The sequence below is a fragment of the Notamacropus eugenii genome, chromosome 1 (genome assembly GCF_028372415.1).
Source record: "Notamacropus eugenii isolate mMacEug1 chromosome 1, mMacEug1.pri_v2, whole genome shotgun sequence".
NCBI lineage: Eukaryota > Metazoa > Chordata > Mammalia > Diprotodontia > Macropodidae > Notamacropus > Notamacropus eugenii.
In genome coordinates this window covers 616,975,343-616,990,042 of record NC_092872.1, presented here as the reverse complement: position 1 = coordinate 616,990,042, position 14,700 = coordinate 616,975,343, and the positions used below count along the sequence as shown (strand labels likewise).

The 14,700-nt window shown below is 41.5% G+C and overlaps 1 protein-coding gene across 17 annotated transcripts in view; it reads left to right on the top strand.

The window, feature by feature from the left end:
* The window catches only part of CSGALNACT1 (chondroitin sulfate N-acetylgalactosaminyltransferase 1), a 409,995-nt gene that overhangs the window by 244,552 nt on the left and 150,743 nt on the right, over positions 1 to 14,700 (top strand). The gene's annotated exons all lie outside the window — the stretch shown is intronic.

Here is a 14,700-nt window from a genome sequence, read left to right as displayed (position 1 = left end):
CCACAATACTTGAATTGTTTCTTTCTAGCTGCCTGCAGTATTTTCTCCTTGACCTGGGAACTCTGGAATTTGGCCACAATGTTCCTAGGAGTTTCTCTTTTTGGATCTCTTTCATGCAGTGTTCTGTGGATTCCTTGAATATTTATTTTGCCCTCTGGTTCTAGAATCTCAGGGCAGTTTTCCTTGATAATTTCATGAAAGATGATGTCTAGGCTCTTCTTTTGATCATGGCTTTCAGGTAGTCCCATAATTTTTAAATTGTCTCTCCTGGATCTATTTTCCAGGTCTGTTGTTTTTCCAATGAGATATTTCACATTATCTTCCATTTTTCCATTCTTCTCTCTTTGTTCTGTGATTTCTTGGTTTTGCATAAAGTCATTAGCCTCCATCTGTGCCATTCTAATTTTGAAAGAACTATTTTCTTCAGTGAGCTTTTGAATCTCCTTTTCCATTTGGCTAATTCTGCTTTTGAAAGCATTCTTCTCCTCATTGGCTTTTTGAACCTCTTTTGCCAATTGAGTTAGGCTAGTTTTCAAGGTGTTAATTTCTTCAACATTTTTTTGGGTCTCCCTTAGCAGGGAGCTGATCTGCTGTTCATGCTTTGACTTCATGTCTCTCATTTCTCTTCCCAGCTTTTCCTCCACCTCTCTAACTTGATTTTCAAAATTCTTTTTGAGCTCTTCCATGGCCTGAGCCCATTGGGTGGGCTGGGACACAGAATCCTTGATTTCTGTGTCTTTGCCTGATGGTAAGCATTGTTCTTCCTCATCAGAAAGGAAGGGAGGAAATGCCTGTTCGCCAAGAAAGTAACCTTCTATAGTCTTATTTCTTTTCCCTTTTCTGGGCATTTTCCCAGCCAGTGACTTGACCTCTGAATATTTTCCTCACACCCACCTCACCTCCTGATCCTCCCAGCCCATGTTTGTGGTCTGAGATTCAAATGCTGCTTCCAGCCTCAGGGCTTTTGGCGGGGGCAGGGCTGCTATTCAGTATGAGATTATGTTCTGGTGCTGAGGTCGGGGCAGGGCCACCTCTCAGGCTCAGTTCCCTCAGGGGGTTTATGCACAGACCTTCCGCAATGGATTCAGGCTCCCGCCCGCTTGGGGAGCCCCTGTCTGCAGCCGCCTCTCAGCTTCTACCTCCCGGGGGGGGGGCCTGAATTATGGGGGCACCCCACTCCCCTCTCGACCCGCCAAAGAGACTCTCTCACCCACCCCTGTCACCTGTGGGTGGAGGGACTTGTGCGGCCGCTGGAGATCCCGTCCCTGAAGCCTGCTCGGATCTGTTTCTCTCGGTGCCGCAGCCGTGGCCGCAGCAGGTCTGGGCTGGGCTTTGTGTCTGCAGTGCGAAGGACCTTTTGCGAGAGGTTTGCAGATCCCTCTGTGGGTGGAGGGACCCTCGTGGCCGCTGGAGATCCTGTCTGTGAAGCCTGCTCGGATCTTTTCCTCTCGGTGCCGCTGCCGCGGCAGGGCTGCACTCAGCTCCCAGTCCCGGCGCCCAGTCCGCAGCGCGAAGGACCCCCTGTGAAAGGTTTGCAGGTCTCTCTGGAACAGAAATCTCCCTCGCTCCAATGTTCCGTGGCCTCTGGGTGCGGAATTCGCCGTGAGTTACTTCCCTGTAGCCATTCTATGGGTTGTGGGTTCAGAGCTATGTGTATGTGCGTCTTTCTACTCCGCCATCTTGGCTCCGCCCCCTTGACTTGCTTTTCTTGGTAAAGGGTGAGACTGGATCCTCAGCTGAGAGGATGGGGGAAAAGGTAGCATGCGAGGCTTGAGGAGAAAAGAGACTGTTTGGGACAGTTGCTGTGATGGTGGAACATAGACTCAATTAGGAGTAAAAACATTACCTTGCTACAGTGAGGACCAAGTTGAGATCAGATAACAAAACATAATAGATTTGTCAAGCAGCATGTCCACTGGAGTGGAGGAAATGGAAAGTGGAAGTAATTCAGGATTGGAGTTTCATGAGGCATAAGTGGGAATAGGCCAAGGAAACGAGGGAGTTAAGAATAGAGGAAAGTATAGAGTTGAACTAATTCACTAAAGGCTCAAGATTGGGAAGGTAGGGGAGCGTAACCAAAGTAGGGGCGAATCCTTGAGAAAGTATTGAGCAGTGGAAGGATTAGAGGTCATCATGAGGAAGAAATGTAGGTTCAGCTAGGAGTAAGTCATAGGGAGAAATGGAATCATGGGAGACTATGATTGGATTAAAGAACTTCATTGTTCTTATCAAGAAAGTAGAACTACTGTGGGTGACAGCAAAATCAAATATATGATCCTCTTTTAAATAGGTGAGGTGGAATGGAGGAGTAAGTAATTGGAGTTGAGTAGATTGAGAAACTGGGAGGTTATTGTGTTTGAGAAAACATCAACATGTATGTTCAAGTACCCGGACATGAGGGCAGGTGTTGGGTTATAGAGAAAGACAATGAGCCAGCTTCTAAACTCATTGAGAAATTAAGGAAAATGGCCTGGGGACCAATAGATAAGATCCACCAGAGTTTTTATTGGGTCATAAATTTGAATAGATTGAACATCAAAGGAAGAGAAGTTGTTTGAGTAATAAATAGTGGTAGAGAGAGAGTCTATAGTGACAGTGGAAAAAGGAGTCTTACAACTCTCCCTCAGCAACCAGTGAATTCAGGGGTACCAAAAAGGATGGCCAGGATGCAGTATGGTCCAAGGGATCCAGGTCTCTGTGAATGCTATAATATAAATGGAACATGAAAGAAAGATGGATTATAAATTCTTTAGATTGTAAATTCCTTGAGGGCAGAGACTGTCGCCTCTTTTTGTATCCTCAACACTGAGCACCAGTACCTGGCACATAGTAGGCAGTTAATAAATATTTATTGATTGAAGAAGAGGTATAAAATGAAAAGAAGAAAAGGAATCTCAGAAGACACAAAGATGGGTAGATTTGGAGTGAGATGTGGGTAGAGTAGGGTTGAGGTGGATGAGACAGAGAATGTATAGAAAGAATTGAGGAGGGGATGGTTTACTCTTAACTTCCTTTTAGTATTACTGAAATTGGGAGAGTCAAAGGTGGTGGTGGGTTTGCTATCCATTGTGGAATGATTTCAGGCCAAATATTAATATATTGAACTAGCTCCCATGATGAATTATTCCAGATCATGGCACCATTTTGTAGTCTCAGCAAGGTTTGTCACTCATTCCCAGCTGGTCTTCTCTTGACCCTTCATTGGATTGATCCAGGTGTTTCTTACAGGGCTCCACTTTGCACAATGGTTTGGTATTAGTAATACTTAAGTCGTTAGTAATAATAGACACTGCTGGGGGCAGCCTGGTTGTTGCAGCTTTGAGATCTTCAATTCCTAAGGGAGGGTTGTTTCTTCTGAGTGTCTGCTGCACTTCTGTCACAGGCACTATGTCCATGGTCTGTGATTAGGTTGCTGCTCCATGTAACCTTTTTTTCTCGCAAATCCTCCTCTCCCCGCAATGAACAAGCATGCATTTTCTCTTTCTTTTCCTTTTCCCCTCCCCAACTACAAAAGAAAAAGAAAAAACATCTTTGTAACAAATATACTGAAGCCAAACAAATTTCCTCATTGTCCATGTCCCAGAACGTAGGTCTTATTTTGCATTTTGAGTCCATTATCTTTCTGTAAGGAGGTGGAGAGTTTTCTTCATCATTAGTTCCCTGGGATCAAAGAGTTGATCATTGCAATGATCAGAGTTTTTAAATGTTACAAAGTAGTTTATAGTTATGGTATTGTTGTTATTGTGCGAATTGTTTTGGTCCTACTCACTTCATTCTGAATCTTTTTATACAAGTCTTCCCAGGTGTTTCTGAAACCATCCCTGGAATGACTGAACACATTTAGTTATATGAATTTTTTCATATGAATTCCAAGAAAAACCCCCACTTTTACCTGACCTGTCTATCCCTACTATATCTCGCCTTCCTTTTGTGCCTGAACACCTCAAGAAGACTGTTTACGATAGGTGTCTCCATTTGCGTTCCTCTTGCTCCTTAACCCCGTAGTCTGGCCTCTGACTTCATCAAACAACTGAAACTGCATAGCTTCCAATGATAACTTAATTGCTGAGTCTAATAGTCTTTTCTCAATCCTCATTCTTGACTTCTCTGGAGACTTTGACACTGTGGATCCTTCCCATTGATGCTCTCTTCTCTCTAGATTTTTGTGATGTTCTCTCCTGGTTCTCTTTCTACCTGTCTGACTGCTCCTGCTCTGTCTCACCCTAAAAAGGATGTGTTCTGTGAAGTTTGGATTCAGTCAAAGGGCCATACTTGAGGACCTAAAGGGGCACATGTGACCTTGGGCCACAGTTTTTCCACCCCTGGTCTATACTAACTAATTTGATGATCTCGTCAGCTACCATGGTTTCAATTACCAACTCTGTCAATCTTTCAGATTGATTTTGTCTGGCCCTAACCTCTGTCCTGACTTCTAGTCTCATATCTCCAGTTGCCTATTAGACATCTCAAATTGGATGTCCTGTAGACATTTTAAACTCAACATGTCCCAAAGTGAACTCATGTTTTCACCAAAACTGTCCCATATTCCTAACTTCCCTCCCATCCTCTCAGTCACCCAAGCTCAAAACGTAGCTATCATCCTTACTCTCTCTCACCTATCACATCCAATCAGTTGTCAAATCTGTTTTTTTCTTCTACACCTTCATAAAATCTCTCATACTCCTTTGTCTCCTCTGACGCTGCAAGCACCTTGGTGCAAGCCCTTATCACCTAATAATAATAATATTTATTACATTTATATGGCATTATGTACCAGGCATTTTGAAATTATTGTCTCATTCGATCTTCACAACAACTCTGGGAGGCAGGTGTTGTTGTTGTTATTGCCCTTTTACATTTTACTAGAATATCACAATGGTGTTCTGGTTGATTTCTGCTTCAAGTGTCTTCTCGCTCCAATCCATTCTTCACTCAATTGATTTTCCTAAACTCCCTTATTTAATAAACTCCAGTGGCTCCCTTAATACTTCCAAGATCAATCCTGTGTTTGGCTTTTAAAACCTTTCATAGTTCCTTCCTACCATAGTTCCTAAGAAGACCCAGTCTTCTTACATCTTACTCCCATTTCTCCCTTCACCTTTTCCCTCACCCTCCACTCTGCAAGCCAGTGACACTGGTGTCTTCATAGGTCCTCAAACACAATGCTCTATTTCCCAACTCCAAGTTTGCTATGTCCTGTGCCTGCCAAATTCTCTTTCTTTATCTCTTTCTCCTGCTTTTGCAGCTGTTGTCAAGTCTCAAATAGTCTCACCTTCTGCAAGAAGCCTTTCCCAGTCCTTAATCTTGATACGTTCCTTCTGAGATTATGGCCACCCCTTCCCTGCCATTTTTTTCTGTATATATCATATTTTATATATAATTGTTTGCTTATTATCTCCCTCATTTTAAATTGTGATTTCCCTGAGAGTAGAAACTGTTTTTTGCTTTTCTTTGTTTCCTCAACACTTCTGTGCTTGGCACATAGTAAGTGCTTAATGAATATCAGTATACTGTTAACTAAAGTCAATTATTCTGGTACTTCCCCAGTTTGTGATGACAGCTTGGCCACCATTTACTTCTTTGCTTCATATCAGTTAGGATCACCAAAAAATAGACATCTTAAAGAGGATAATTCAATATAATATTTAATAATAATTAAAGATGGTACTTTATCCTTGGCTAGTCACAATTTATTACTGGGTTCCTGAGTTGACAAATCATTTCTGCTTATACTTATGCATCAATTTAGGGATAAAAAATACACTTAAATTCTTTATTTGGTGATGAAATTCATTCTTGATTTTCCTGGGAATCAAGTGTTTCGAAATTGACATGAGATTATCTTCTTTGCTGTCAGACTCTGTTCTAAAGCAGATCAGCAATTTCAGATTTACCTACTAATAATATAGTCTGCAGCATCCCTATTTTCCTGTAGGTAGCCTAATGCTACGTTAACCATATTTTTTTTCTCCAGGATGCTTTTTTGGTGGCTTCTGTATTGCTTAGAAACGGAACAAAATTGTTGCTGGCAAAGTGTCAAGCAGTAGGGAGTTTTCTGGGCCTCTGGGATTAGGGCTGGGCCTGCTTTGATTCACCATCTTCATTAAGGGTCTGGTGAAGGAGGACATGATGTGTTAATGAAGTGTGCTGAAGATTGAAAGCTGGGGACGGTTGTGAACAACTGGGAGAACAGAGCAAATTTTAGGAGAAAAGACATCAGATTCCTGAATAGATGAAGTTATGGATAGAAAAGTGTATGCCAAGCTTCTGTGAAGATGTTCAGTGCCAACAGTGTCAATGACACCTATCTCCAAGGGGGGTGGTGATGATAAAATGAAATATTTGTAAAGCACTTTGTAAACCTTATTTTTTTTTTATTTAACTTTTAACATTTATTTTTACAAAATTTTGGGTTACAAATTTTCTCCCCTTTTATCCCCTCCCCCCCTCAAGCCCAAGCATTCTAATTGCCCCTGTGACCAATCTGCTCTCTCCTCTATCCTTCCTCCCTGCCCTTGTCTCCATCTTCTCTTTTGTCCTGTAGGGCCAGATAGCTTTCTTGACCCCTTAACCTGTATTTCTTATTTCCCAGTGGTAAGAACATTACATTTGATCCTAACACTTTGAGTTCCAACTTCTTTAGCTCCCTCCCTCCCCACCCCTTCCCTTTGGAAGGCAAGCAATTCAATATAGGCCAAATCTGTGTAGTTTTGCAAATGATTTCCATACTAGTTGTGTTGTATAGGACTAATTATATTTCCCTCCATCCTATCCTGACCCCCATTACTTTTATTCTCTTATGATCCTTCCCCTCCCCATGAGTGTCGACCTCGGATTGCATTCTCCTCCCCATGCCCTCCCCTCCATCCTCCCCCCCACCCTGCTTGTGCCCCTGTCCCCCACTCTCCTGTATTATGAGATAGGTTTTCCTATCAAAATGAGTGTGCATTTTATTCTTTCCTTTAGTGGAATGTGATGAGAGTAGACCTCATGTTTTTCTCTTGCCTCCCCTCTTTATCCCTCCACTAATAAGTCTTTTGCTTGCCTCTTTTATGAGAGATAATTTGCCCCATAGAACTTCTCCCTTTCTCCTCCCAATATTTCTCTCTTACTGCTTGATTTCATTTTTTTTTTTAAGATATGATCCCATCCTCTTCAATTCACTCTGTGCACTCTGTCTCTATGTATGTGTGCGTGTGTGCATGTGTGTGTGTGTGTACTCCCACCCAGTACCCAGATACTGAAATGTTTCAAGAGTTACAAATATTGTCTTTCCATGTAGGAATGTAAACAGTTCAACTTTAGTAAGTCCCTTATGACTTCTCTTTGCTGTTCACCTTTTCATGGTTCTCTTCATTCTTGTGTTAGAAAGTCAAATTTTCTTTTCAGCTCTGGTCTTTTCATCAAGAAAATTTGAAAATCCTCTATTTCATTGAAAGACCATTTTTTCTCCTGAAGTATTATACTCAGTTTTGCTGGGTAGGTGATTCTTGGTTTTAGTCCTAGTTCCTTTGACTTCTGGAATATCCTATTCCATGCCCTTCGATCCCTTAATGTAGAGGGTGCTAGATCTTGTGTTATCCTGATTGTATTTCCACAATACTTGAATTGTTTCTTTCTAGCTGCTTGCAATATTTTCTCTTTCACCTGGGAGTTCTGGAATTTGGCCACAATGCTCCTAGGAGTTTCTCTTTTTGGATCTCTTTCATGCGGTGTTCTGCGGATTCCTTGAATATTTATTTTGCCCTCTGGTTCTAGAATCTCAGGGCAGTTTTCCTTGATAATTTCATGGAAGATGATGTCTAGGCTCTTCTTTTGATCATGGTTTTCAGGTAGTCCCAGAATTTTTACATTGTCTCTCCTGATTCTATTTTCCAGGTCAGTTGTTTTTCCAATAAGATATTTCACATTATCTTCCATTTTTCGAATCTTCACGCTATGTTCTGTGATATCTGTCTTTCTCATAAAGTCCTTAGCCTCCATCTGTACCATTCCAGTTTTGAAAGATCTATTTTCTTCAGTGAGCTTTTGAATCTCCTTTTCCATTTGGCTAATTCTGCTTTTGAAAGCATTCTTCTCCTCATTGGCCTTTTGAACCTCTTTTGCCAATTGAGTTAGGCTAGTTTTCAAGGTATTAATTTCTTCAACATTTTTTTGGTTCTCCTTTAGCAGGGAGCTGATCTGCTTTTCATGCTTCTCTTTCATCCCTCTCATTTCTCTTCCCAGTTTTTCCTCCACCTCTCTAACTTGATTTTCAAAATTCTTTTTGAGCTCTTCCATGGCCTGAGCCCATTGGGTGGGCTGGGGCACAGAATCCTTGATTTCTGTGTCTTTGCCTGATGGTAAGCATTGTTCTTCCTCGTCAGAAAGGAAGGGAGGAAGTGTCTTTTCTCCAAGAAAGTACCCTTCAATAGTTTTATTTCTTTTCCCTTTTCTGGGCATTCTCCCCAGCCAGTGGCTTGACCTCTGAATATTCTCCTCACACCCACCTCACCTCCTGGTCCTCCCAGCCAGCGTTTGGGGACTGAGATTCAAATGCTGCTTCCCGCCTTAGGGCTTTTGGTGGGGGCAGGGCTGCTATTCATTGTGAGAATTAAGTTCAGATGATCAGGTTGGGGCAGGGCCGCCTTTCAGGCTCAGTTCCCTTAGGGGGTTTATGCACAGACCTTCCACAATGGATCCAGGCTCCCGCCCGCTTGGGGAGCCCCTGTCTGCAGCCGCCTCTCAGCTTCTATCTCCCAGGGGGGCCCGAGCCATGGGGGCACCCCACTGCCCTCTCGACCCGCCAAAGAGACTCTCTCACTGACCCTCGTCACCTGTGGTTTGTGCCGCCGCTGGAGATCCCGTCCCTAAAGCCTGCTCGGATCTTTTCCTCACGGTGTCGCGGCCGCTGCAGGGCTGCACTCATCTCCCAGTTCTGGCGCCCAGTCCACAGTGCGAAGGACCCCCCGCGAGAGGTTTGCAGGTCTCTCCGGAACAGAAATCTCCCTCGCTCCAATATTCCATGGCCTCTGGGTGCAGAATTCACCGTGGGTTGGTCCCCTCTAGTCGTTCTGTGGGTTGTAGGTTTGGAGCTATGTGTATGTGCGTCTTTCTACTCCGCCATCTTGGCTCCGCCCCTGTAAACCTTAAATAGCTACACAAATGCAAGTTCTTCTTCCCCTCCTCCTTTTCCTCCTCCTTCTCCATCTCCTTCTTCTTCTTCTCCTTCTTCTGTAGATCTGAAACAAAGACAGACTTTTTTTTTGCACTTTAAGGTTATTTTCAGGTTCTTGCAAACTCTGGGGATAACTGAAGTAAGTCTTCTCTCTCTGTGGTTTGGCTTGTGGATGGCTATGGAGCACCTGTACTTTCTCTTTAATAATAGTTTTCTAAAAATTGTATCCTTCCTCCGTCCGCATTATTAAGTGCTCATGGTCGTGTGTGTGTGTGTGTGTGTGTGTGTGTGTGTGTGTGTGTGTGTGTGTGTTTCCCAGCGATTTCCGGTGTTTCTCCCTAAATAGGTCTTTGTTTATTATATTAGTGTTGCTTTCTCTGCTTAAAAATAAGACCTTTCCCTCCACAACTTAATTATCCCATTACTGTGAGATCCAGAGTAATTCTTGATGATTTAGCACTTGTAGCAAGAGACTTGTATGTATCCTCTAGAACTGTTCCAGTTATTTTCTTTCTAGGTGATAAGGGGTCCAAAACTTTTTGAAAAATTGGGGAAATTAAAAAGAAGCTTCTCTTCACAGGGGTTCTCTCTGACAAGAATTAAAGGGTTTATCTTTTTTTTTTTTTTTTTGGACCTGTGATGTCCTCATTGTAGGAAACTTCTGGTGTGGAAAGTCCCTTCACCCTTGCAGATCAACAGCTCATTTGTGGTCATCTGGTGTTAGCAAGTTACCTAGATTTCCTGAGATAGATGTCCAGTGACTCATCCATGGGTCACATAGCTGCTATCTGTTAGAAGTAGTTCTTGATCACGTCTCCCTTACTGTGAAACTGGCCCTTTATCCACTATGACAGGCTGCCTCTCATGGCCAGTACTGTCATTGCTCTCTTCTTGCTAATTGCAACGCTATTTCTTTTTCCATTCTCTGAAATTGCAGTTCTGAGACTTTATAATGAAAGAGATTAATTAAGGAAAGATTATGGTATAGGGATACCCTATAACACAAACCATTTGTCAAATCAGCAGATATTTATAGTGTCTCTTATGCCCAAAGCACTGTGAGGTATGATATAAAAGAAGAAAGAGGCCTTTCACTTAAGTTGTTCAGAGTCTAGATGGAGAGGCAAGACACAAATATGTGAAAAGTGAAATAAAATTTAAATAAATAATTCCAGGTACCTTGTAGATAATCACAAGGGAACATATGATTATCAAATGAATTGCATATGCTTGAATTATTATAAGACTTTAGAAGAGTGAGTGATCCCTTTAGATTATGGTTATCAGTGTGATGTGGCATATTGAGAAGCAAATTCAAACTTAGACTGCTTTATGTCAAGTGTAATGCCTTATCCATGGTAGGTACTTAATAAATCCTTGTTTATTTCAATTGAATTAATAGAAGAGAGAGGGAGTATAACACAGTGGATAGTAGACCAGGCTAGGAGTCAGTAAGGCTTGAGATCGATATTGCATCTTATACATTATAGCTATGACACTAAAATGCATGGGATTACAACAGAAACCAATTATATTGAAACATGGTTACAAAAATACCTTTTAAAAATTCTTGGACTGCAGGTTCAGGATCTCTTCTCTGAGACTGTAAGTTACAAATGAGTTGCTGATCTGCATTAAGGAAGGGAATTTCTACAAGAAAAGTATCTTATATAGATTAAATCACACAATCATATGTTTTTGAAAATTTTTTAGAATGAGGGATGTGATAGCCCTGCTTTACCTTGTGTCCTACTCAGAATACATCTAGGTTACGATGTCGTTTTTCTTGTGGCACATTTTAGGAATGTGTAGCTACCATGCTTATTAGATATGCAGATGACATAAAGTTGAAGACATCCACTAATTCAGCAGAGGACAGAAGTCAGTATCCAAGAACATCTTGACAGGTTAGAGCATTGGGCTAAATCTAATTATTTAAAATTTAAGAAGGATAAATGGACAGAGGTGCCATGCTATAATGAATAGAGAGAGCTGCTCTCAGAGTTAGGAAGACTTGGGGTCCAGTACCTCCTTTGACAAATACTAGTTGTGACCTTAGGAGAGATTGAGGAACTAGTAAGTTGGGGTGGTTAAAGAATCATTAACATATTAAACTCTTCTGGTTTAAAGGGAAGGATTTAAGAAGGAAAGGAAGACAATGAGTTGAGTACTGAACTTGAGAAAGTTGACCTAGGAGCTGGTTGACAACATCTACCCATGAACTGTGTGAAACATGCCATTTGCTTCCAATAAGAGTCATTCAGTCAACAAACACTTCTTAATGGTTACTATTTTCCAGGGCTTGCCTAGAAGAAGCTAAATGGTGCAGTAGATGGAACGCTAGACCTGGAGTGAGGAAGTTCAAATTTTACCTCAGACACATATTAACTGTGTGACCCTGGGCAAGGTCCTTACCTCTGCCTCAGTTCCCTTATCTGTAAAATAGAGACAATAATAGCACTTACATCGCAGGGTTGATGTGAGGATCAAATAAGATAATATTTGAAAAGTACTTTATGGATCTTAGTGCTATACAAATGCTAGCTATTATGAATCTTCCAGTGCCCCAGGCAATTCTCTTAATTGCAGAGCAGGTATTGATCTGTGTCTGTAAAGAGAGAGTCTTACACCAATGAAATTGCAGCTTTGATCAAAAATAAAAACAAAAGAATGTATAAAGTCTTACAGTTGGATTAAGAAAGCCTGTTCCCCAATTACAATGGGAAGGAGGCATCATTAGAGAGCAGTTTGTCTGGAAAAGATCTGAGGGGTTTTAGTGGACTGCAAGCTCAATGTAAGTCAGCAGAATGATGGGCAGCCAGAAAAGATAATGGGATCTGGAGCTGCAGTAGGAGGGACATAGCTTCTGGGAGTAAGGAAAGGATTGGTGCAATGTAGTCTTCCCAGGTCAGATCACATCTGAAGTTTAACTTCAGTTCCCAGTATCGTATTGGGGAAATGATGGATAAACTGGAGAGCATCCAGTGGAGGGTAACCAAATGGTGCCTGGCCTTGAGTTCATGTCCTATCATATCCTAAGAGGATCTGTTGAAGAAAGTGAGGAAGAATCTTTTCTGGAGACGAGGAGACTCATGGGAGCATGAGAAGGTATCTTCAAGTGTTTGAAAGGCTATTTTGCAGAAGGTGGGGTGGTGTTTAGAATTGCTCTGTTTGGACCCAATGAATAAAATCAGGAGCAGTGGTAGGGGAGTGGGAGGGGGACAGAGGAGGAAAATAGGTTTGCGAAGAGGAAAATCCTAGTCTTAATGTCAGGAAAAACTTTCTAATAATTAGAAATATCTGTTAGTTCAGCGGAATGCTCTAAGAGGTGATTAGTTCACCATGATTAGAAGTCTTGAGGCAGAAGTGATATGATCACATGTTGAATATGTAGTTGAGGGGATTCTCTTTCTGGTATGGCTTGGCTTAGACTAGTACCAGGCTAGCTACCAATTCTAAAATTCTGTTTTACTCTCCAACTTTTCCTCGATTAATAAGTATGTGTTGGCTTCCTTGCTATGTACACAGCTGACACTGGGCATTCAGAGAAGCAAGAGACATGGTCCCTGCCCTCAAGGACCTTATGGTCTAGTGAGATTGAGCTAATACAAAAACCAGCCCAATATTTTTAGAAAGTCAAGCAATAATAAAATAATTGAGAGTTAAATAATAAAATAATTCTAAGAATGAATATCAGTATAGTTAGAGTTCAGAGACAGGAAGAATTGTTGTGGTCTGGTTCAGTCTCTGAGGTTTTGTGGAGGAGTTAAAGTATACGCTGGACCATGAAGGATGAGTCAGATTTAAATAAGCATAGTGGTTGTGAAAGGAAATTCCAGACATGGGAAAGACAAATGAGTAAAGGTGTAGAGGTAAATAGACCTGTCTGTTTGGAGTGGAGATTATGTATCACTAGGAAACAATGGGAAATGTATAGAGTGAGACCAAATAATGGAGGAGTTTGAAGGCCAAGAGGAGAGAGATGTCTTATGGGACTAGATATGGCAGGCTCGGAAGATACCTGGAGTAGATCCTTGAAAAGACTTGAGGAGGTCAGGGTTTTGGGCATCTGTATAACAATATATGGTGATATAGAGATGAAGTGACTTGCCTTGCTTCACTCATCCAATTACTTTCTGAGGTCAGATTTGAACTCAGGTCCAGTAGATCAGTAAATACTACAGGTATATACTGTATATGTTTCTCTCTAGCCTCTGAAATAGAAAACACGAAGATTCTTGAATTGGAAAGTAAGGCAATATGTCTTTCTGCTTCCTACTTCTATCTTTAAATGGCAAAGAATTAAAATGTTATTTTTGCTCCTATTATAAGAAATACAAAACAAGGTTTTACTCAGCAGCTATTAATCTCCTGCCTATTAGTACAGCCCTTAGAGCATTGTCCATATGCATTTTTTATGGCTATGGCTATTAGTAGGTATTTTATTGAACCAGACTTGTAGGTGCACAGCCTAAACAAAAGACTGCATAGTTTCATCTGTCTCTTCTGATGAAACTTCTATGGCTAATAAGGGGATTCAGAGATTCCTCAAGGCAGTTTCATTTATCAGTTCTAGTTAGCCTTCATCCAGTTTCTTTCTGCCTGCATTGGAATGGCCATTTTAAACCACTAAGCCTTATTGCCACATCAGATTTGTAACATGGCTTAAGGAGCATTCTTTTGGATAAAGAGCCATTATTGTCTTTGAAATGATGCAGGGCAATTTTCCATTGGGTTTCTTGCCATCATATGGAAAGCTGGAAACCTTCACTAACACTTACCACAAAATTAAAACAGGGAGAGAGGGTTTGTCTTAAATGGCTAATGTTCTCGTTTAGATTTTCCCAGTGGAGCGGACATCTTGGGAAAACTGCACAGAGCTGGTGATTGTGGTAGTAGAGGCATTTTAATCTATTAAGAAGATGATAGCTTTCCCCTTTTGTCTTTCAAGGAATAATTTTATGAGTTTTTAATTTTTTTTCCCTCCCTGGTCCCTACTTGAACTCACAGCCATCTCCTCACACATCCCACAGGCCACCACGTGTATTTTGGCAGGTCCCTAGTGGTTGAAGACAGCTACCACAGCTTTTCTTTGGCAAGGGCCACAGTACAGTAGGTGAAAAATGCATTGTCAGAATCACTTTTTTCCCCAAACCTTTGGATCATAGATAGGCTGACTCCCCGAATGACTTGTGGAGGCGGGGGAAGGGGAGAGAAGTCTATCTAATGCAAGGTTTTTTTTAAATGTGTTCATTATTATTTGATTAATTTCTCTACATTTTTCATGCCTCTTTAAATTGTCATTTCCTGTGCATTTTATATATGCGCGAGATGGTTTATGTCACTTGGGAGTTTTCCATTTCTGATTCAATTTTCTCTTCCTTCTGCCTTTAGCCCTGCCAAGAAATACTTCTTCATGCATTTCGATTCATCTTCTCTGGCCTCTGCTTAATGAGTTTTGCAGGGTCATCATCAGAGCATTTTCCCACTTGTGTGCTGCCTTTTACTGGAGAACGCAGGGATCGATGCTTGATCAGCTCCCC